Source organism: Hyaena hyaena, unplaced genomic scaffold, assembly GCF_003009895.1.
Source record: "Hyaena hyaena isolate Hyena2069 unplaced genomic scaffold, ASM300989v1 scaffold_131, whole genome shotgun sequence".
In the NCBI taxonomy this organism is placed as follows: domain Eukaryota; kingdom Metazoa; phylum Chordata; class Mammalia; order Carnivora; family Hyaenidae; genus Hyaena; species Hyaena hyaena.
The window spans coordinates 2,695,942-2,718,887 of record NW_024080761.1 but is presented as its reverse complement, the minus strand read 5'-3'; the positions used below and the strand labels follow the sequence as shown (position 1 = coordinate 2,718,887).

Genomic DNA, 22,946 nt, shown 5'->3' with positions numbered 1-22,946 from the left:
GGCCCTTGCTTCTTAGGCTTGGCCTGACGTCCTATGTGACGGGGATGTTAAAGGCTTTTGAAAACCTCTGAACACGCGATTCTTGTCTAATTGTGGTTTGAAAGCAGGCTCAGAGAGCAGAAGTTGCCGGCCTGGCCCCGCACTGGCTCAGAGCTGCTGACCCCCCGCAAAGGCACTTCCTCAGGTCGCTGCCCAAATCCTAGAAACTGAAACTCACTTCTTCCCCGCTCAGCTTCTGTAGGCCCTACATGGAAGGGAATTGAGAAAGCTCAGCTTGCTTGCCCTGGGAGCTTCCCACGGTCACCCCATGCAGGCCACAGAGCCCCAGAGACTGCTCTTGTATGCTAAGAGTGAAGCCCAAGGGAGGGAGGGAGACCATTTTCAAGGAGCTTTTAAAAAGGGTCAAGCAGAGGCCTATCGGGGGGCTGGAGCCAAGGAGCCCTGGACTCTGGTTTCGCCTCTACCACCAGCTCATTGTGTAAGCTCAGGCAAGTCCCAGCCTCTCTCTGGGCCTCAGTTTCTCCAAACATGAAGCGAGGTGTTGGATAAGCTCTCCGAAGGGGACAGCTATAGTTCTTTCCTGCACAGTCTCTGCTCCCTCTGCTTCTGAGAACAGCCCCCTCCCCCGCCCCCCGCCCCCGGTCCTCTGGCCCAATCTGGTCAATTGGAATCGGAATTGTAGTAACAGAGAAGGATGTGTGACCCAGTCCTGGACAATGAGAATCATCCATTGGCCTTTGGCGGGAGAAGAGCTGCAAAGCAGAGCCAAGAAATGGAGAAATAAAGATTCCCAAGCCCTTGAATCCAGCCTTTCCTAAAGCAGATATGTTTGTGGACTTTCCAGTAATATCCCTCTTCTGCTTGAGCCAGTTCAAGTCGGATGTCGGATTTCTGTCCCCCTTAAACCTCAAAGAGTGCTGCCTAGTGCAGAGGAAAGTCTTACAAAGGATTTGCAATTCATACTTCAGTGTAAATGGCTTATGGCAAAGACTTCATAGATAGCAGGTATTGATGGATGAGAAGAGGGTACCAGACCCATCAGGATAGGTGAGGAGGTATGCAATATGGACCCCAAGAGCTGATGGCATGTCCACCATGCACGTGGCATCTATTAGGACTCTGTATACACGTGTGGACTAAATATATCGTGTTTGACCATCTACAGGCCTGACCATGCTTGGCTGAAGTCAGCAGTACCAGAATTAAGAGCCCGTTTTGCAGATGGGGAAATGGAGACCCATGGTAGAGAGGCTCCTCAGGTGGTTAGCAACAGGTAGAATGAGAACCCAGCTCTCTTGCCTCTCATCCTCCACGGTTGGGGGTGGGGGGACCTTGCCTCTCATCCTCCACGGTTGCGGGGGGTGGGGGGGAGGACAGCCCCAGAGGATGCAGTGAAAAACTGCAGGGTGACAGTGAGGGACCCAAACAGGAAGTTCAGGAAGGCAGACCTCAAGGGGCCCAGGACCCAAGACTGTCCAGTCAGAGAACGTTCCCTTCTCAGAACAGCTCAGCCATGGAGGTGAGGAAAAGGTCTTCCCACATCGGGGACAATTTCCTAAAGCATTTCTGGGGGTGCGAAGCCCTGCCGATCCCTCTCCCCTGGTTCCCCGACGGTCTTCTCAATGAGCCACCCAAAGACTGTTATCCCTGATGGACATGCGGGGTCACCCCTGACTCCTCACTCTCCCCTTTTCTGACCGTCAGGTTCGTTCTGATCAAAGAGCTCAAAACGTGGATTCTGCCAACAGGAAGGGGTTGGGGCAGTAGCCCCAGAGAGGATGAGTGTGGTGCCCTCATTTACACAACAGCAAGTGAGGGTGCAACACACCAAAGAGGAACTCACAGCCTCTGGTCATCGGCCTGACTCGCCTAGAGGGCTGGCCCTGAGGTGCGCTTGTTCCACCCGCTGGCTCTAAACGTGAACTAGGTTCCTAGCATGGTCGGTCGTTGTTACCTCCAGATCACCTGTTAGGGTTCAGAATTCCAGGGCCATTGTGAACCTCCTTGGAATACTTTGATCTCGAAGGTAAGCAAGGAGCAGGCAAATTCGGAAAATACAGGATGGAATCTGAAGTCACAAAGAGCTGGGCTTGAATCCCAATCCTGCCTCTTAGAGACAAGCAAGCCTATTTATCTATCTATTTGTTTTTAAATGTTTATTTATTTATTTTTGAGAGAGAGCAAGAGCATCAATGGGCGAGAGGCAGAGAGAGAGAATCCCAAGCAGGCTCCACGCTGTCCGCCCGGAGCCCATCGTGGGGTTTGATCTTATGTGAGATTATGACCTGAGCTGAAATCAAGAGTCGGACAGTTAACCAATTGAGCCACCCAGGCGCCTCAATTTATTTATTTTTAAAAGTTTGTTTATTTATTTATTTGGGGGGGAGGGGCAGAGAGAGGGAGAGAGAGAATCCCAAGCAGAGTCTGCACTATCAGTGCAGAGCCTCATGAGGGGCTCGAACCCACGAACTGGCGGATCCTGACCTAGGCCAAAATCAAGAGTCAAACACTTAACAGACAGAGCCACCCAGGCTCCCCAAGCAAGGCTTTTAAAATGTAAATCAAGTCACACCCCTCCTCTGCTTACAGCCCTGGGGGCTCCCATCTCACTTGGAATGAAAGCCAAGTCCCCTCCCTGTGGCTGCCAAGGCTCGATGATCTGGGCTCCCCCCCAACCTTGCGATCTGGGCTCCCCCCAACCTTGCGGTCCTGTCATCCCCCCTGGATGTCTCCTTTCCAGCCACACTAGCCTCTTGCTATTCCTCAGTTCACCAACCATGTTTCCACCTCAGGGCCATCATGCATGCTACTATCCAGAATGTTCCTTCCCCGGAAAGCGTCTTTCACGTCACCCAAGTCTCTTTGCAGATCTCTCTCTCTCAGAGAGGTCTTCCCTCATCACCCTGGTTAAGAAGAGGAACAGCCGTCCCCAACGCCCATCACTTTCTACCCCTTCCCAGCTGAATTCTTCATGGCTTTAGCCACCAGCTGATGTGGTGGTGGCCATGAAGATGGTAGCCATGCAGATCTCCGTTTGCACAGAGTGCCATTGACCGATGGCCCCAGTTGCTGTGCTTTGAAGTCCATCATTACCCTTGCCATGGGCTGTTCCCAGCCAATGATGGAGTGTGGCGAGGATACCGAGGCAGGCTGTGCCTGGGGGGCCTCTGATAGGGGGCTTTGGCTAACGGGTCCCCCTGACGGCCTCACCAAGCCTTCCTTGGCACTGCACTGTAGGCTAAGATACTCCAGCCTCTCGTTCCCTTCGTGCTTTCCTTCCCTCCTTCCTGCTCTTTCTTCTTCATTTGGAGTTAAACAGCTTTGCCACTTGCTGGCTTTCCTAGCTGTTCCCACACACATTCCCACAAAAGAACTTCTTGGAGGGCGTCTGGGTGGCTCAGTCGGTTAAGCATCCAACTTCAGCTCAGGTCATGATTTCGGGGTTCCTCCATTCCCCGCCCACCCCGCATCCAGTTCTGCGCTGACGGCCCGGAGCCTGCTTCGGATCTGTGTCTCCCTCTCTCTCTGCCCCTCCCCAATGCACGTGTGCACACACACTCTCTCTCTCCAAAATAAAGAAACATTTTTAAAAATGTTCTTGCATATTTAGTCTCTCTGAGATGAGAGTCTGCCTCTCACCTAATGCACTAATATATTCCCTAGGGATTTACATATAGTCCGTCTCCCACAGAACGTAAGGCACATGAGAGTAGACTGTTTTGTGCATTGCTGTGTCCCAGTGTATAAAACGAGGATGCCGTAGGTGCTCAATAAATTCTGGAATAAGTGAATGGAGTCTCCTTCAGCTTCCTGGGTGCCCCAGCTCTCCCCATCAAAACCAGTTATAAATGCATGCTTAAACTGGAAAGGGATATCCATGTTTGTTCAGCTCTGCTTGGAGAAGAACGAAGTCCCTCCCTGACTGGGACTGAGTGGAGTTGGCCCCCTTTACCCAGGACATGGTGGCCAGTTTGCCCCCCAGGTGTGGCGGAACACTTTTCACTCTAGCTTCTCATGATGCTCCAAGGTCAGCTGCCCCCAAAACTGTCCCTCCACAGAGGGAAGTCTTGAAGCCGCCACAATGCATGCTCTGACCCTGTGACAGAGGCTTTTTTATAGTCCACAGGATCTCGGTTTCTTTTCTGTTTCGGAGGGTATTTTGTTTTTTAAATTACCTTTCACCACCTGCTCAACAGCACATCGTCCTTGTCTGTAACATTAACATAACTCTAAGATGTCATTGAACTACTCCCTTTAAAGGCTCTCCGTGGCCACTCCTTTGCCTGTGGGTGCCTCTGCCTCTGTGTGTACACGTATGTGCACTGACACACGTGAACCTGTCGGTGTGCCACCCGTCACCTTGCCCTTCACCGTTTCAGAACACTCTTGGGGCACCACCTGTGTTTCTTTGTCTGAGAGATTTGTCTGTGGCCATCGGTGCCTGCTCTGCCCGTGAGCTTGGCAAGTGGGAGTGCTGGAGAAATATCCTCCCTGGGGAGCAGCCTGCGACCAGTGACTGAGAGGAGCAGCTTACACACCCCAGCTCCCTCACCTCCTGAACACATTCACCAGCTCTCTGGGCTGGAGGGCTCCCCTGGGAACTGACCTCCAGGTGGCCGCATAACACACTTTCATTGGCTGCCTTCTCTTCTGTCTCACTTCCCCACTCTCCCACCAGGGCTTTCTGGGACCCTCTCCCAAAGAGGCTAAATAGTAAATGCATATGAGACCTTTTCTAGCTGCTTCTAAGGAAACTCAAACTGAGCCCTATGCCCACAGAAATGATGGAATATCATGAATTTGTGTGTTGGCCTCAAAGGATTGGTACCACGTGAATTTCACTCCCATTTTTCAGATGCGGAAACTGAGACTCAGAGAGTGAGGGGCGTGGCTGAACGCACCACAACTTCCATGAGGCACCGTCAGCACCCCAACTCAGTCTCCCGTGCTCCATCTCCAGTTCATTTCTCTGGCAGAGACGAAGGTCTGCTATTCGCTTGGCTGCACCTACATCTCCCAGGCCAAAGGATTTCAGGGTGATGGTGAGAGCTTGGGCGGGTGTCTCCCGCCAGCACTAGGCATGCGGCCCAGCTCAGTGCCCACTGGTGGGTGCGGTGATGCAGAGGTGGAGCCTGTGTGGCCACAGGCACCAGCCAAGAACAAGGGCACACTTTGCATTTGAGCGAGGGTTTCTTCTGCATTATTACCTGGGCCCCTGGAAGTAAACTAAACCTCCCAGCCCTTGGGGGAAGGAAACTGGAAAGACGGAGTGGGGGTCAAAGTGCTGGGGGGGTGGTTGTTTAGAAAGATGGAGGCTGGGGCACCTGGGTAGCTCAGTTGGTTAAGCATCTGACTTTGGCTCAGTTCATGATCTCACAGTTCATGAGTTCAAGCCCCACGTCGGGCTCTGTGCTGACAGCCCAGAACCTGGAGCCTGCTTCGGATTCGTGTCTCCCTCTCTCTCTCTCTCTCTCTCTCTCTCTCTCTGCCTGCCCTTCCCCCACTCGTACTCTGTCTCTATCAAAAATAAACATTAAAAAAGAAAGATGGAGGCTAAGAGACATTGTACCACTAATGTTCTGTGTAACTCTGGGAAAGCTACTTATCCTCTCTGGACCTGATATTCCTTTTCTGTATAAAAGGACAGAGAGGCAGGACTTGAAAACTAAAATGGCTGCAGGGGCCCACGGGGACACCCAGATGAGGAGAGTGATTCAAGAAAGGGCAGTTCAAGCAGACAGCGCAGGGGTGGTCTAGAGAGCGGCCCCCACGCAGCTTCGCCAATGCTGCTGCCGTGAGCGAATAGCAGACGGGCATCCACGGAATTCCTAGCCTCACTACTGCCAACCCGTCCAGTTTTTCAAAAGACAGAAATCCAGGTTTGTGCGAGTTCTATTGACTTTAAAACCTGCCGACCAATTAGGGGGCGCCTGAGTGGCTCCTAATTAAGCGTCGGACTTTGGCTCAGGTCACGATCTCATGGTTGGTGAGTTCGATCCCCGCTTCAGGCTCTGTGCTGACAGCTCGGAGCCTGGAGCCTGCTTCGGATTCGGTGACTCCTTCTTTCTCTGCCCCCCACCTCATAAGTAAACATTTAAAAAAAAAGGGGGCGCCTGGGTGGCTTAGTCGGTTAAGCGTCCGACTTTCGCTTAGGCCATGATCTCGCCGTTTGTGGGTTCGAGCCCTGTGTCGGGCTCTGTGCTGACTGCCAGTTCAGAGCCTGGAGCCTGTTTCAGCCTGTGACTCCCTCTCTCTCTGACCCTCCCCTGCTCACGCTGTCTCTCTCTCTCTCCTAGAAATAAATAAAAAAATATTTTAAAAAAAAACATTAAAAAAAAAAGTTGGTAACTAATTAAAAAGAATCACTGTGGGACCAACTACGTGCTGAAATATCTCAGGCAAGAGAAAGGAGAGGTTGTTCAACATTCCTACATTCAATGTTTTTGAGGCCCTACCATGTGCCAGGCACCTAGTATGTGTTAGCAGTAGAGTGGTTTAGAAGCCCTTACTTTCTAGAAGAGTTTAAAGTGCAAGGCCTGGCAGTCCCTTGAATACAGGCAATTTTCTCCTCACTCTCAGGGGCAAGGGCCCCCCAGCAAGAAAGTCTGGCTGAGATGAGATTAAGATTCATGCTTCCCACATCCCCTAGGGTGGCTATAATAACAGTAATCTTTTAAAAAGGGAAATAGTGGGGCACCTAGGTGGCTCAGTCAGTTAAGTGTCCGACTTCGGCTCAGGTCATGATCTCACAGTTCATGAGTTCAATCCCCGCTTCAAGCTCTGTGCTGACAGCTCGGAGCCTGGAGCCTGCTTCGGATTCTGGGTCTCCTTCTCTCTCTGCCCCTCCCCCACTCACACTCTGTCTCTCAAAAATAAATACATGTAATAAAAGAGTTTTTAAAAAAGGAAAATAGCAAATGTCGGCAAGGATGTGGGGAAACTGGAACGCTTCTACATGGCCGATAGGAACGTAAAATGGTGGAAAACAGTCTGGCCAATTCCTCAAAATGTTAAACATGGGATTACCATAGGACTAAGCAATTCCACTCCTAGGTATATACCCAAGAAATCGAAAACAGGAGCTCAAACAAATACATGTAGGTGCATGTTCACAGCGGCACTATTCACAATAGTCAAAAGGTGGAAACAACCCAAAGTTTCATCTACAGATGAATGGATACGCAAATCACAGTATATACATACAATGAAATATTATTCAGCTATAAAGAGAAGCGAAATACCAATACATGCACAACGTCAGTGAACCTTGAAAACATTATCTTAGGTGGAAGACACCAGAATAAATTAATCCAAAAATACAGAAAGCAGGCTGGTGGTGGCCAAGGACCGGGGAGGGGAGGAATGGGCCTGACTGCCTTAATGGGTTCCATGCTTCCTTTTGGGGAGATGAAGATATTTGGGGACTATATAGAGGTGGTGGTTGCACAACACTGTCGATGGACTAAATGCCACCAAAATGTTAGTTTTAAAATGGTTAATTGTTGGGGCGCCTGGGTGGCTTAGTCGGTTAAGTGTCCGACTTTCGCTTAGGTCATGATCTCGCGGTTCGTGGGTTCGAGCCCCGCGTCGGGCTCTGTGCTGACTGCCAGCTCAGAGCCTGGAGCCTGTTTCAGTCTGTGACTCCCTCTCTCTCTAACCCTCCCCTGCTCACACTGTCTCTCTCTCCTAGAAATAAATAAAACATTTTAAAAAAATAAAATAAAATAAAATGGTTAATTGTGTAATGCTTTGTGAATTTCAACTCAAAATTTTAAAATTACAAACTGCAGGGCGCCTGGGTGTCTCAGGTTAAGCATCCCACTTCGGCTCAGGTCATGATCTCACGGTTGGTGGGTTCAAGCCCCACACTGGGCTCTGTGCTATCAACATGGAGCCCTCTTCAGATGCTCTGTCTCCCTTTCTCTCTGTCCCTCCCCCACTTGTTTGCTCTCTCTTGAAAACAAATGTTTTAAAAAATTACAGAGGTGCCTGGGTGGCTCAGTTGGTTAAATGTCCCACTTCGGCTCAGGTCATGATCTTGCAGTTCATGGGTTCGAGCCCCACATCCAGCACTGTGCTGACAGCTCAGAGCCTGGAGACTGCTTTGGATTCAGTGTCTGCCCCTCTCTCTGCCCCTCCCCGGCTCATGTTGTATCTGTCTCTCAAAAATAAACATTAAAAAAACAGCTAACTACCTAACAGTGCTTTCCTAGGATAGTTGAACAAACTATAGTGCAAACAAAGAGTAATGATATGTGGCCATTAAAATTCCAAGGATATTTTGGAGGGCTTGGCCGGCTCAGTCAGAGGAGCATGTGGCTCTTGACCTCGGGGTCATGAGTTTGAGCCCCATGCTGGGTACAGAAATGACTTCAACAAGTAAATAAATAAGTAAACTGAGAAAAATAAAATGACAAAAAAATCCAAGGCTATTTGAATGACATAGGAAAATGTTTACAAGTTAATGCTAAGCAAATCAGTGGGATGAAAATTGTATATGTAGCAGTTTCCTGATATGTTAAATAAAAAGGGCACAGAAAAGAAGACTCCGCAAAAATAAACTATTTGTTATCCAAAACCTTTTTTCTTTAAAGGAGCCATGATTCCATTGTTTGATTTTCTACCAAGTGTCAGGGAGATGAAGATCTTTCCTCTCTTGCAGTGAACAGGAGCGGCCCTGGGAAGTCAACAGAGCCAGGCTCTTCCACCGTATCTGACCCACACTCCTTGGGCGACCCTTCCAGGCTTCAGTCCTCCTTGCACACCAGAGGAGGGGGCCACAGGTGCCCCCTGTGAAGGGCAATCCAGCCTCTTGGTGTTTTCCCCAAGAAACACCTGCACCCCACGCCTCCAAAGCCGTTCATCCGGGACAGCCCAGCAGAATGGTTTGTTGTAATGAACCCCTCATCCCACATCTAATTGTTCAGCAGCAGGGGAATGAGCAATCAGGTAGGTGGTCAGTCACCTGCTGGGTTGCTCCACTTAGAACGAATGAAATAGGCCCCCGTTTCTCACCCTGGCTAGACTCTGACCCCTTAATGATGAGAAGGCAAGGAAAAAGGATACTGCCAAAGAATCTCACAGTTGGGGAGCATTTCTGGACATCTTTAATACACAGAAAACAATTCTATGTATAATTTGTGCATCCATATCTGTGTAATACGTTCATAGATTTATGAAATAAATTTATGAAATATAAGTTATATGTTTATATTACATATAAAAGTATATTATATAATATATATTATGTTATATTTCATGACAATGATTGCCTCTGGGGAGGGAGGAAACAGGACTGAGAGGGATATAAGGCAGAGAGGCTTCAATTTTATCATTACTTGTAATAACTTTATTTTAAAAAAATCAGAAGCTAACATGACAAAATGCTAACATGGGGTTCATTAGTATAAGGTCTTCACTTTATTTTAACCTTCCCTCCTCCTGTCCTTAAAAAAAAAAAAAAGATAGTGAAGAGAAATCCATTGGGATAAAGGAACCAATATCTTTTTTTTTTTAAGGTTTTTATTTATTTCTAGGAGAGAGAGAGAGAGCGCGAGCGTGAGCAGGGGAGAGTCAGAGAGAGAGGGAGTCACAGACTGAAACAGGCTCCAGGCTCTGAGCTGGCAGTCAGCACAGAGCCCGACGCGGGGCCCGAACCCACGAACCGCGAGATCATGACCTAAGCGAAAGCCGGACACTTAACCGACTAAGCCACCCAGGCGCCCCAAGGAACCAATATCTATTGAGGCCTTTCTCTGTACTGGCAAAAGGCTACAGTAGTGGCTTTCAAAGCTGGTCCATTCCCTGGACCAGCAGCGACATTACCCCGGTATGTAAATTCTCAGAGTCCTAGGCCATACCTACTGAATCAGAAATACTGGGGTCAGGTCCCAGAAATCTGTATTTTAACAAACCTTCCAGGTGATTCTGGTGTACTGCTGAAGTTTGCGAAGCACTGGGCTAGACCATAATAGAGCTATGACAATAGTTAACATGTATTAAGCACGTATAGCCGTCAGGTAGCATCCTAAGAGCTTTCCTTCAGTAACTTAATCAAACCTTCAAAACAACCCAAGCCACGGTCATTATTATCCCTAGCCTACAGGTGTAAAAACGGAGGCACAGGAAGGCAAAATCCCTTGGTCAAAGTCAAAAGATAACTTGCTCCCGGAAACCCCCTTCCTTGACACTACACTGAATTGTCCCTCACACACATGACTCTGTCATACTCTAGCTCCCTGTAGTCTTGAAAAAGAACAACAGCCCCGCCTAACAGATGAGGAAACTGGAATTCGGAGAATGAGAGTGACTTGCCCAAGGTCTCACAAGGAGGAAAGTAACCGGCAGACACCCTGTGATCTGTCCAGGAGGTTTTGAGGTTTGACCTTGATCTGCTGGGGATGGGGGTGCAGCGCGGGAGGAGGAGGGAGCAGAGCGAGCGGACCCAGCTGCAGCTCCGCCCAGGTGTGGTTCCCACGTCACGCCTACGGCCAGCTGTCCCCTTCCCCACGACGGTCGCCGATGCGCTGCCAACCCTCCGTGACCCGTCACCCCACCCCCACCACGAACCGTAAGGGCCTTCCCCTCCCGGTCTCCGTGAAGCCCCATCCCTTCCTTCTCGTTTTTCTTTTCTTTTGCAGAAGGGGAACCTGGACGGCCCAGAAAAGTGGAGGCTGGAGCAAAGTCACTCGGCGGCCAGAGCTCCCCTCTCCTCGAGCTTTTCCAGGTTCGCAGGGCAATCCCGCCCCTTACCTGCCCGCCTCCCGGCTCCGTGGGCCCCTCATCCCAGGCCCGTCCGCCGCTGCCCCGACGGCATCTTCCCGCGGCGCACCCCAGCCCGCCCTGCGCACCCTTCTACCCTCGTCACCCCCAGCCTTCCCCACCCGCGCCCCCTCCGCAGGCCGCGCTCACCCTCAGGTCCCTCGGCTTCCCCGGTCCGCCGCCCGCACTCACCTGGGCGCCCGCTCCTCGTCCTGCGGGCAGCCCGGATCCTCGCAGCTGGGGCGCCCCCCCAGCTTGGCGGCCCCCGGCGGCCCGGGGCGCCCGCGCCCTAAGGGAGACGGGCTGACGTTCGAGAGGCAAGCAGGGCGCTCTGAGGGGCCTCGGCGGGCGCCGCGTGGCTTCTCGGCTCCCCTGGGGCAGAACTGCCCGCGTCCTCCCCCGCTCGTCTCGCCTCTAGGACCCAGCGGTGCGCCCCGGCTGGGACCAGCGACTCCGTGGCACCCACCGGCCCTCTGGGCTCCTTAGCCGCGCCCTGGGCGATGCTAACCCCGCCCCCAATTGCCCTAACCCCGCCCCCGAATATTCTCACCGCACCGCAGGGACTTCTAATAATCCCAGGCCTCCCTGCCAGCATCCTAATTCCACCGCGCGCCCGAGGCTTCTACGCCTGCCCCTAAGGATCCTAACCCTCTCCCTGAAGGATAATAAAGCGGCCCAAAAGAATTTTAGCCAGTCCCATAAAGATCCTAACCCCAACCCCTCCTCCAAATACCCTAACACCTCCCCTAATGCATTATAATCCCCGCCTCCCCAAACCCTAACGCGGTCCCCAAAGGGATTTACCCCCACCCCAGGAATCCTAATCTGTTCTCAAGAACCGCAACGCGCTCTCTTCCTCCCCAAATCCTAATTCCGCCCCAACGGATTTTGAATTTCACATTTGAATAATTTGTAACGTCGCCCACCAGAGGTTTCTAATCCGTCCCTAAGGATTTTAATCAAACTAACCGAAGGATCCTAACCCTTCTCTTCAAAGGATTCTGAGCCAGCCCCCCAGATTTGGAGCCCTAACCCCAGGGATTCTAATCCCGCTCCTGGGTAATCCCAATCTTGTTTCCAAAAGATTTTAATCCACGCGCCCCAGGATTCCAATCCGACCCATCCAAAGATTCCAATCCGAACCTCCAAAGATTTTAATCCCTCCTCAAAGGATTCCAAGTCGGTCCAGAAGGCTCCAGACCCCTATCTTCCGCACTCTCACAGGATTCTAATCCCCCTCCTCCCGCCCCAAGCATTCTGATCGGGTTCGCTACCATTCCGGTCCACTCTCTCCAGCCCAGACCCCTCCCCCACGCCGGGTCCCAAGCCTTCCCGGTACTTCTGTGGTCCGCGGTTTCGCCCCGCAAGCCCCGCGCTATTCAAACGTCATGCAAAATTTCTCACCCGCAGGCACCGCCCTGGCTCATTCTTGGCCGGCTTCCGGCAACTCCGAAGACTTTGAAAATTGAGGGGGCAGGGCGGGATGCCGGGCTTGGAGGGCAACTGGAGGTCCCCCACGCTTGTGCGCAGGACCAGGCAAGGGCAGAGCACAACTGTTCCTGGAAAGGAGAGGCACTGTCACACTAAATTCTGCCACGCACACTTCCAAGATGTGTAAGAATCCTAGTGCGTTTCTGGGTTCCCACTACTACCAGCCAGTTCCGGCCACCATTATCTCTTCATGCATGCATGCATGCATGCATGCATGCATTCATTCATTCAGCAATGCTGTGCCGGGCTACACAAGGCTTCTCAAATTCAGTACAATCGACATTTGGGCTGCAAAATTCTTTGGGGGGGGGGGCCTATCCTGGGAATGGTAGGATGAAGAACAGCATTCCTGGACTCCACCCACTAGATGCTGGTATCAACCTCCTTCCCCAATTGTGACAACCAAAAATGTCTCCAAACATGACCAAACATATGTTGTGTGTGTGTGTGTGTGTGTGTGTGTGTGTGTGTAGCAGGGGTGGAACCATGAGTTAAAAGATAATGACCCTGCTCTTGCGTATTTGGTATATGTGCTTAAATACACCTATGTGAGTTTTGTTTTTTGTTTTTTATTTCTAGGAGAGAGAGAGAGACAGCGTGAGCAGGGGAGGGTCAGAGAGAGAGGGAGTCACAGACTGAAACAGGCTCCAGGCTCTGAGCTGGCAGTCAGCACAGAGCCCGACGCGGGGCTCGAACCCACGAACCACGAGATCATGACCTAAGCGAAAGTCGGATGCTTAACCGACTAAGCCACCCAGGCGCCCCCACATATGTGAGTTTTAAAAATACATTTAATTCTGTGTTTAATTTACTTGAATGATACTCAATTTTGTGCCCCCACCCCACCCCATCACTGTTACTAATATTTAGTAGCCACATTGCTAAAGGTCATTGTCTACAACCTCTGGTTGGTTTATATTCCCCTAGTCATGGACACCTAGATTGTATACCACTTTGCGCTAGTATACCTCCCGTGGACTTGTGTACGAATTTTGTAAAGACTTGCTTTGCCAAGAATGATGGATGCTTGCAGACGGGCCACTGCCAAAATTCTTATCTCAGTCAGTCATTGTGAAAATCAGTTAACATCTTATGTGAGAGGACGATTAAGGATTGCAAGGGAAGAGCGGGCGATGTGACTTGAGACAGAGTGGTCAGAGAAGACCTCTAGGAGGAGAGAACATATAGCAGAGATTTGCTGGATTGGGGGAGTGAGTCACGTGACAATCTAGAGGCCGTGTGTTCCAAGCAGAAGAAACAATGGCAAAGGTCCTGAGGTGCATCCACCCTTGATGTGTTTAAGAAATAAAGGAGGCCAGTGTAGATGGATCAGAGCAGGGATAGGGGAGAGAGTGATGGAGATGATGTTGGAAAGGTAACGAAGCCAGATTGTGAGGCTGTGAAGACTCGGTGTTGATATGAAACTTTAATCGACACAAGATGAAAGGCATTGGAGGGTTTTGAGCAGAGGAGTAAGCCACACTGGCTTGTATTTTAATAGGATCTCTCTGCTGGGTGAAGAATGGATTGGAGAGGCATGAGGAAGCAGGGAACCCAGTGAACAGACTGAGGCAGTCACCCAAGGATAATGTGATGGTGGGCGTGGGCCAAATTGGTGGCAACTGACAATTATAAATATTCAGAGAAAAGATCAGAATACCTGAGACTTTGTGGGTATGTACAAGGAAAGTTATTACTGCGCCACTTTTACTAGGAAGACTGGAAATAACCTAGGTATCCATCATTAGGGGACTGGGAAAATAAATGATAATACAGTAATGGAGTACCAAGCTGTTGTCAAAAAGAATAAGGATGTATAAAAAGTAACTGGATTTTGGGGCACCTGGGGGGCTCAGTCGGTTAAGCGTCTGACTTTGGCTCAGGTCATGATCTCACCGTTTGTGAGTTCGTGCCCCATGTTGGGCTCTGTGCTGACAGCTCAGAGCCTGGAGCCTGCTTCGGATTCTGTGTCTCCCTCTCTCTGTGTCTCCCCTGCTCATGCTCTGTCTCTCAAAAATGAGAGACATTAAAACATTATGTCTTTAACATTAAAGAAAAAATTTTTTTAAACTAACTATTTTTGGGCGCCTGGGTGGCTGAGTCGGTTTAGAATCTGATCTCAGATCATGATCTTGTGGTTCAAGAGTTCAAGCCCTGTATCAGGCTCCCTGCTGTCAGTGTGGAGCCCAGTTCAGATTCTGTTTCCCTCTCTCTCTGTCCCTCCCCCACTCTCTATCTCAAAAATAAACAAACATTAAAAAACTAACTCTAGGGGCGCCTGGGTGGCTCGGGTGGCTCAAGTGGCTCAGTCGGTTAAGCATCCGACTTCAGCTCAGGTCATGATCTCGAAGTTCCTGGGTTTGAGCCCGGCATCCGTTTCTGTGCTGGCAGCTCAGAGCCTGGAGCCTGTTTCAGATTCTGTGTCTCCCTCTCTCTCTACCCATCCCCTGCTCGTGCTCTGTCTCTCTGTCTCAAAAATAAATAAACTATAAATTTTTTTAATAAATAAAAAATAGGGGCGCCTGGGTGGCTTAGTCGGTTGAGCGTCCGACTTTCGCTTAGGTCGTGATCTCGCAGTTCGTGGGTTCGAGCCCCGCGTCGGGCTCTGTGCTGACTGCCAGCTCAGAGCCTGGAGCCTGTTTCAGTCTGTGATTCCCTCTCTCTCTGACCCTCCCCTGCTCACGCTGTCTCTCTCTCTCTCTCCTAGAAATAAATAAAACATTTAAAAAAAAATTAAAAAATAAATAAAAAATAAAAAAACCCAACTCTGTTTCTATATACTAGCAATGATTAATCTGAAAATAAGGTTAAGAAAACAATTTCATTTACAATATCACCAAAAAGAATTAAACGCTTGGGAATAATTTTAATAAAAGTAGTGCAAGATACCAAAACCTAAATAACACCATTGAAAGAAACTGAAGAAGACCTCGACAAAGTCATCTCATGAAATGGGAAAGATATCTCATGGAAAAGACATTCCTTCATCGTTTGGAAGACTTAATATTGTTAAGGTGATGATAGTCTTCAAATTGATCAACATCATTCTCATCTATTAAAAAAATAGACAAGCTCATCCTAAAATTTACATGAAAATGCAAGGCATCCAGACCAGTCAAACCATCTTGAAAAAGTAAAACAAAGTTGAAGGACTCACAATTTCTAATTTCAAAACTTACTGCAAAGTTACAGTAATCAAGACAGTGTGGTTCTGTCATAAGGATAGAAATACATATCGGTGGAACAGAATTCAGTGTCCAGAAGTAAAGCCTCACATTATTTATGGCCGATTGATTTTCAACAAGGGTGCCAAGATAATTCGATGGGGAAAAGATGAGTCTTTTCAATAAGTCCGATAAGTTGGGGACAACTAGATATCCCCAAGCAAAATAATGAACTTGGATCCCTATCTCACATCACCCACAAAAATAAGTCAAAAATGGATCATAGACCTAAATGTATGAGCTAAGACTATAAAATTCTTGGAAGTAAACCTTCACGACCTTGAGTTAAGCAAAGTCTTCTTAATGTGACACAAATGACAACAACAAAAATAGATAAACTGGACTTCATCAAAACTAAGAATGAGATGATCAAGAAAATGAAAAGACATCCCTGAGAACGGGAATTGAAACTTGCAAACCACAGATCTGATAAGGGACTGGTATCCCAGATGTATAAGTAACACAACTCAACAGTAAAAAGACAACATAACTGAAAAGTGGGCAAAAGATTTGAACAGACACTTCTCCAAAGAAGTTATACAAATAGCTAAGAAGCACATGAAAAGATGCCTCTTAATCATTAGTCATTAGGGAAACACAAAGCCACAAGGAGATGTCACTTTACATCCATTAGAATGGCTATAATCAAGACAGATCATAACAAGTGTTGATGAGAAAAAAAGAAATGATAATCCCAATATATTGCTGATGTGAATGTAAAATGGTACAGTGCCTTTGGGAAACAGTGCCTTTGGGAACCTGGCGGTTCCTCAAAGGGTTAAACAGAGAGTTACTATATGACCCAGATATCTCCTGCCTTAGGTATATACCCAAGAGAACTGAAAATATATGTCTGTTACAAAAACTTGTAAATGAAAATTTCATAGCAGTTTTATTCATCACGACTTCAATGTCCCGCAATGGATACATAAAATGGGGCACGTCCATACAATGGAATATTAGTGGGCAGTTGGCAATAAAGAGGTATGAAGTGGTGATATAGGCTGCAGCACAAATGAACATTGAAAATAGGATGTGAAATGAAAGAAGCCAGTCACAAAAGACCACATAGTGCATGATTCTGTTTATATGAAATGTCCAGCATCGTCGAATCTACAGAAGCAGAAAGTCGACTAGTGATTGTCTAGGGCTGGGGGTTAGGGAGAAATAAGGAGTGACTGCTAATGAGTATGGGTTTTGGGGGGTGGGGTGGCTAATGAAAATGTCCTAAACCTGATTGTAGTAATGGTTACACAACTCAGAATATGCCAAAAAACACCAAATTGTACATTTAAAATGGATGCATGTATGCTATGTGAGTTATAATTCAATACGTTTTTTTTTAAGAATGAAGAAACTCCTTATTTACTAATAGGGGATACGTGGATAAGTGGGTTGGGCAGGAAGCAACGTGCACAACAGCGCTTACTGTGTTTTACCATCTGTGTACAAGAGAACAAACATACGGGAATTTACCAGCACAGTCTGGGCTGAGTCAAGAAGGGCGCACGTAAGACGCAGTCCCCGTGGTGTCTTTCAGGAAGGGAGACTGTGTAGCTGGGTGACAGAGCAGGGAAGGAGACTTGCAGCTCCTGGTAGACCCTTGGTACTCTTGAATTTTGGATCACTTGAATATATCAACTACTCCAAAGTTCGAAGTCAGTTTAAAAATCAGAGGCTTCGGGGGGCCTGGGTGGCTTAGTCGGGTAAGCGTCCGACTTTCGCTTAGGTCATGATCTCGCAGTTCGTGGGTTCGAGCCCCGCGTCGGGCTCTGTGCTGACTGCCAGCTCAGAGCCTGGAGCCTGTTTCGGATTTATCTCCCTCTCTCTCTGACTCTCCCCTGCTCATTCTGTCTCTCTCTCTCTCCCCTAGAAATAAATAAAAATATTTAAAAAAATAATTTTAAAACTCAGAGGCTTCATGGACAAGATAGAATTGAGACTGAATAGGATTTTTAGAGGATGAAAAAAGTCAAGAAAAGTTTTTGGTGTGTACTCGACAGTGGGTCGAGGATGGAGAAAAGACGGAAGCAAAGGCTGGACTGACTGTCCTTAACTAGCCGTGACTTTGTTCTCTCATCTGCAAAGCGGAATAAGAGCACCTACTTCACCAGGTCACTAAAATATTACATTAAAAGCTCTCATTATTAGGCCTTCACTTGTAACATCTCATTTAATCTCTCTGAGATAGGAATGATTACAAATGGGTGGCTCAGAGAGGTATAGACACCTGTCCAAGGTCACACAGCCAGCAAATGGGAGAGCTTTGGATTCCCAACTCTGGGAGCCTCTGGTGTACCTTCAAAACTTGCACTTGTAATGAGTACACAAACTCAGTAAGTGTGCCCTGGAAACTGAGGAACAGACAAATTCAGACTAGAGGACACACCCCAGAGGTCAGTCCTGGAGGGAAGGCAGGAGCTAGAGAACAACACGGGCTTCACTTTACAGTGAGTCATTTGACTCCTCTAAAAATATATTTTCCTATTTCTAGGGGTCATTTGCATGTCATATTTCGAATTCTTTGGGACCACTGTTGATTGTTCCATATTCAAAACAGTATGGGGGATGGGGAAGAGAGCCACAATCATTAGTTCAGGGCTCAGATATTTTCCCTTTAATTTGCAAAGTAGCCAATGTTCACTTCGCAGGAATACCCTCCCAGGCAGGTCAATGCTGCCCTCATTTCCCAAGACAGCAAATGAAAATCTGAGAAGACTAGCCCTCAGGAAACTCACAATAACCCCCAGCAGGTCTGTGACACCCCTTCTTGAGAGTTCCTCCATTCTCCACCTTCTCCAGCTTCTCCTCTCACCCTGCCTTATTTTTCTCCAGAGAACTTGTCACCACCAGGCACTATAATACTTGTTTATAATAAGTTAATCTGTTTATCGTCTGCGTCTTCTGCTTATTTGCAAGTTCCATGCAGGTACTATTCATGTGCCCATTTTACAGATGAAACTGAAGCTCAAGGCTTGCAAACAGCCAGTGAACGATAGCACTGAGATCCAAACCCTTCGTATTTTGATAAATTTTATTAATGTTTATTAAGGACTTTTTATGTACGTCTCTGCCAGGGGCTGGAAGCACAAAGAGATGGACAAGATAGTCTTGGCCTTCAAGCAACATCCAGTCCAATTAGGGAGACAAAAACATAAACTGATAACGAAAAAACAGAGAAGGACATGCTGTGGGAGAGCGTGAGAGGCCCATGAATATATATTGTAAGACCAAAAGTAGGAAGAACACTGGTCCAGCCCGGGGTGCATCAAGGAGGACTTCTTGAAGGAGGAGATAGGTTGGCATTTAAAGGTTGCTAACAAACGATCACGGCAACGTTATTTCAGACAGAAGAGACAGCTAGACAAAGGCTGGAGGGAGGAACCGCCTGGCCTGGCTGATAAACTGTAAACGCTTGGGTTGTTGGTGCCTGAGGCCCTTGGGCATAGACTGGTGGAAAATGAGCCTGGAAATGGCAGCAGAAGCTGCTAAGGAGCTGGGGCTTTCTTCTGTGGGTGACCCGGGAGACTGAGTGTCTTGGAAGCTTACCTATATACCAGCTACCATCCCAAAGTCAGCTGACCTGTGCTCAGGGGTGTGGCGCGGGAATGGGGGTGTGGAGGGGAGCCCATGAAGTGAAGTTGTTTTTCTGCCCCCAGCTGCATGGCCTCCTTTAGCTGACGGGTCCCCCCCCCCAGGGGGGTTGAGGGACAGTTCGGTTTCACAACCCCCTGCCTTCCCCCAGGGTCCCCGGAGGGCAGAAAAGAGGAAGCCCTTATCTGACTTCCTCCTGGGTCCTGCAAGCCCAAGCCAGTCCCCTAGGCCCGCCGCCCCCCCAGCATTCCACGACATAGAAAGGCCTGCCCTGCCCCCTCAGCCTGGCTCCCTTAGCGGGGTGCACCCATGCCCGGGAACCAGGAGAGTGGGTTCGTGTCCGGCAATTCGGCAATTCGGATTACCGTCTGCCCTTAAGCAATACCTCCCTGATGAGCTTCGCATCTTGAACCGGGTGCGTCCTACTCAGCAGTTGAAAACGGAGGCACTTGCACGAATTGACATGGAGAGATCCCCAAGACACACTTGCAGGATCGTTTGGCAACACCCTCATAGAAAAAACAGAACACGATTTTGTATTTACCTGTATATGTATATAAATGCCTAAGAGAAAGGTCTGGAAACTACACAGCCGACAAGAACAGAAGTTGTCGCTGAAGGAGAAAGGAAAGTTGGAATCAGAGGGAAAGAGTTGGCGATTTTTTTTTTCTCCTTTTGTTTCTGGGTTTTTTTTCTTTCTGTTTTTGTTTTTCATTTTGAAACGAGACTGTATTTGTTTTTATTTTGTGTAATTGAAACACCGATAATCAATGAGAGGACTGGTATATAAGGTTATTGAAGGTCTTTTCCCCAAGTGCTGTGTTAACGGAAATTTCCAAGCATGTAGCAAAATGGAAAAATTGAAAGTCCCCTGTAGGACTTACCACCTACATTCTGCCATTAATATTCTACTTACTTCTTCAAGTCTGTCCATCTAGCTCTCCATCCGCTCACCTTTTAAAAAGGCGTTTCAAAGCAAAAGACTTGAGCTCATATTAATTTAATTTTTTAAATTTCTATTTATTAATTTTTTTTTATTTTTTTCTGAGTGAGACAGTGTGAACATGGAAGGGTCAGAGAAAGAGGGAGATACAGAATCTGATACGGGCTCCAGACTCTGAGCAGGGCTCGAACCCAGGAACTATGAGATCATGACCTGAGCCAAAGTCAGACACTTAACTGACTGAGCCACCCAGGCACCCCCACATGTTCTGTGTCTTAAAGCCGTCATATAAGTGAAGTCATATGACTCTGACTACTTTTGCTTTCCAGCTCACATTTTTATGAACTAGAATACAGTGTTTGTTTACAGTATTTTTAATGTAAAATTTACATATAACAAAGTGCATAAGAGTAAGTGTTCATTTGCTGACTTTTATAAATGCATGTACACCAATGTAACTTCAACCCCATAAGCTATACATTTCTATCACTCTACAAAGTCCTTTTTGTCCTAGAGGGTATTTTAATTGCTAACATTTTGTTCAGCATTCAGCACAGGGCCAGGTATATAGTAAGTGCTCAATAAATGTTAGCTGAGGGACCCTGGCTGGCTTAGTGGGGGGAGCGTGCAACTCTTGATCTCGGGGATGTGAGTTCACGACCCATGTTGGGTGATTACTTAAAGATTAAATCTTTAGAAAAGTAAATGTTAGCTGAAGGAATGAATGTGCACATGGCTTGCTCCCCTGAAGGCAGGAGCCTGCCTTTTTCTCTTGCAATCCTCCCCCCTCCCCCGTCACCCCGCCCCAGAATTGAAACTTAGTAAATGCTTAATAAAGACTGTATCAATTACATTAGGTGTATATTGCTATGTAAATTTAGCAGCTTGAAACATTATAAACAGTTATTAATCTCACAATTTCTGTGGGCCAGGAATCTGGAGGCAGTTTAGCTCAGTGGTTTGGCTTGGGGGTTTTCAGGAGGCTGCTGTCAAGGTCAGGCCTGGAATCATCCGAGGGATTGACTGGGGGCGAGGATCCATTTGCAAGATGCCTCACTCACATGACTATTGGCAAGAGGCGCCAGTTCCCCACCAAGTGAACGTCTCCATAAGGCTTGCCCGAGTGCTCATGACACAGTGGCTGGCTTCCCCCAGAGCGAGTGATCCCGGAGAGGGAGGGGAAGCAGCACATTAGTTCTCCAGGTCATCCCTGGGCAATGTGGGGATGGTCTGCACAAGACCAGGGATACTAGGAGGCTAGACTAACTGGGCTCTTCTTGGAGAAGGTAGCCATTATGACTGTGTATTCAAATTTTCGGAGCACTTGCTCTCTGCCGGGTGCTATGTGGGGCACCAGGGAGTAGAGGAATGAGTCAGAACCAGCGAACCCTCTTCCCCTCACTAGATGTGTGTGTGTGTGTGTGTGTGTGTGTGTGTGTGTGCGCGCGCGCGTGCCCGTGCTGGGGTGGCAGATGGAGATCAGATGGACATAGAAACAGATGGTGTTACTGAGTATGATACATATCACAATAGTGCTGTGTTTTTTTAAATGCTTTTCTGTAATTCACATTCGTGTTACAACATTTAAGGCACATCATGAAACAAAGTTTCCTTCTCTCCTTGTTATTGAGCTACACACCCTTCCAGCTCAGAGGCAACAGCTACAACTTTTTGTGTATTGTTCCAGAACTACTCCAGGCATATACACAAAGACATTTCCCACCCTCTTTACACAAAAAGACAGCACTATTCAAAGTGCATTGCTCTACACCCTGCTTTCCCCCCTCACTTACTTTATCTTAGAGATAATTTCATATCAGTTCATAGAGAGCTGCTTCATTTTTATGGATGGCATTCTGTTGTCTGCATGAGCCAATCCCCTATCACTGAACATTTCTTTCTGGGTTTTTAAAAAGTCTATTTATTTATTTTTGAGAGAGAGAGAGAGCAGAGGAGGGGCAGGCAGAGAGGGAGAGAGAGAACCGCAAGCAGGCTCCGTGCTGTCAGTGCAGAGCTTGATGCAGGGCTCAGTCTTATAAACCGTGAGATCATGACCTGAGCTGAAACCAAGAGTCCGATGCTTAACTGACTGTGTCCCCCAGGCGTCCCTATTTATTTCTAATCGCAATGATTTTCCTTGCACATCCACCATCTCCACTTGTGTGAGTATACATGTAGGAGAAATTCTGGGCAGTGGAATTGTTGCATGAAGAGGTCCATGGCATTTAAAACATTGTTGGGGAACCTGGGTGGCTCAGTGGGTTAAGCGTCCGACTTCGGCTCAGGTCATGATCTCATAGTTCGTGGGTTTGAGCCCCGCATCAGGCTCTGTGCTGAATGTTTGCTCAGAACCTGGAGCCTGCTTCAGATTCTGTGTCTCCTTCTCTCTCTCTGTGCCTCCCCTCCACTCATGCTCTGTCTCACTCTGTCTCTCAAAAATAAATAAATGTAAAAAAATTTTTTAAAATAAAATATTGTTAAATACAGTTATACCAACCTACCCTTCCCCCTGCAATATGTGACGGAGTCTGTTTCCTTGCACCTGCACCCACAGTGCAGTAACTTAACAACGTAAGTTACCAAACTTTCCAAGCTTAGCCAACCCAGTCATTGAAACATGTTTTCTCAATGTAGTGTTAATTTGTGTTTTTCTTACTTGGGTAAGGGTGACACTTGCTACATGTCAGAGTAACTTGTATTTTCATTTTTTAAAAAAGATTAAATGATGAAACGATGCTCAGCATCCCTCCTCATCAGGGAAATACAAATCAAAACCACACTGAGATACCACCTCACGCCAGTCAGAGTGGCTAAAATGAGCAAATCAGAGAACTCTAGATGCTGGCGAGGATGTGGAGAAACGGGCACCCTCCTCCACTGTTGGTGGGAATGTAAACTGGTACAGCCCCTCTGGAAAACAGTGTGGAGGTTCC

At 47.9% G+C, this 22,946-nt stretch overlaps 1 protein-coding gene across 1 annotated transcript in view; it reads right to left on the bottom strand.

The window, feature by feature from the left end:
* HCK (HCK proto-oncogene, Src family tyrosine kinase) overlaps nt 1-11,239 on the bottom strand; it is a 42,538-nt gene extending 31,299 nt beyond the window's left edge. The window contains exon 1 of the mRNA XM_039237744.1: nt 10,954-11,239. The gene's annotated coding sequence lies outside the window, so the exon portion shown is untranslated. The remainder of the gene's footprint in view (nt 1-10,953) is intronic.
* Nucleotides 11,240-22,946: the final 11,707 nt, after the last annotated feature.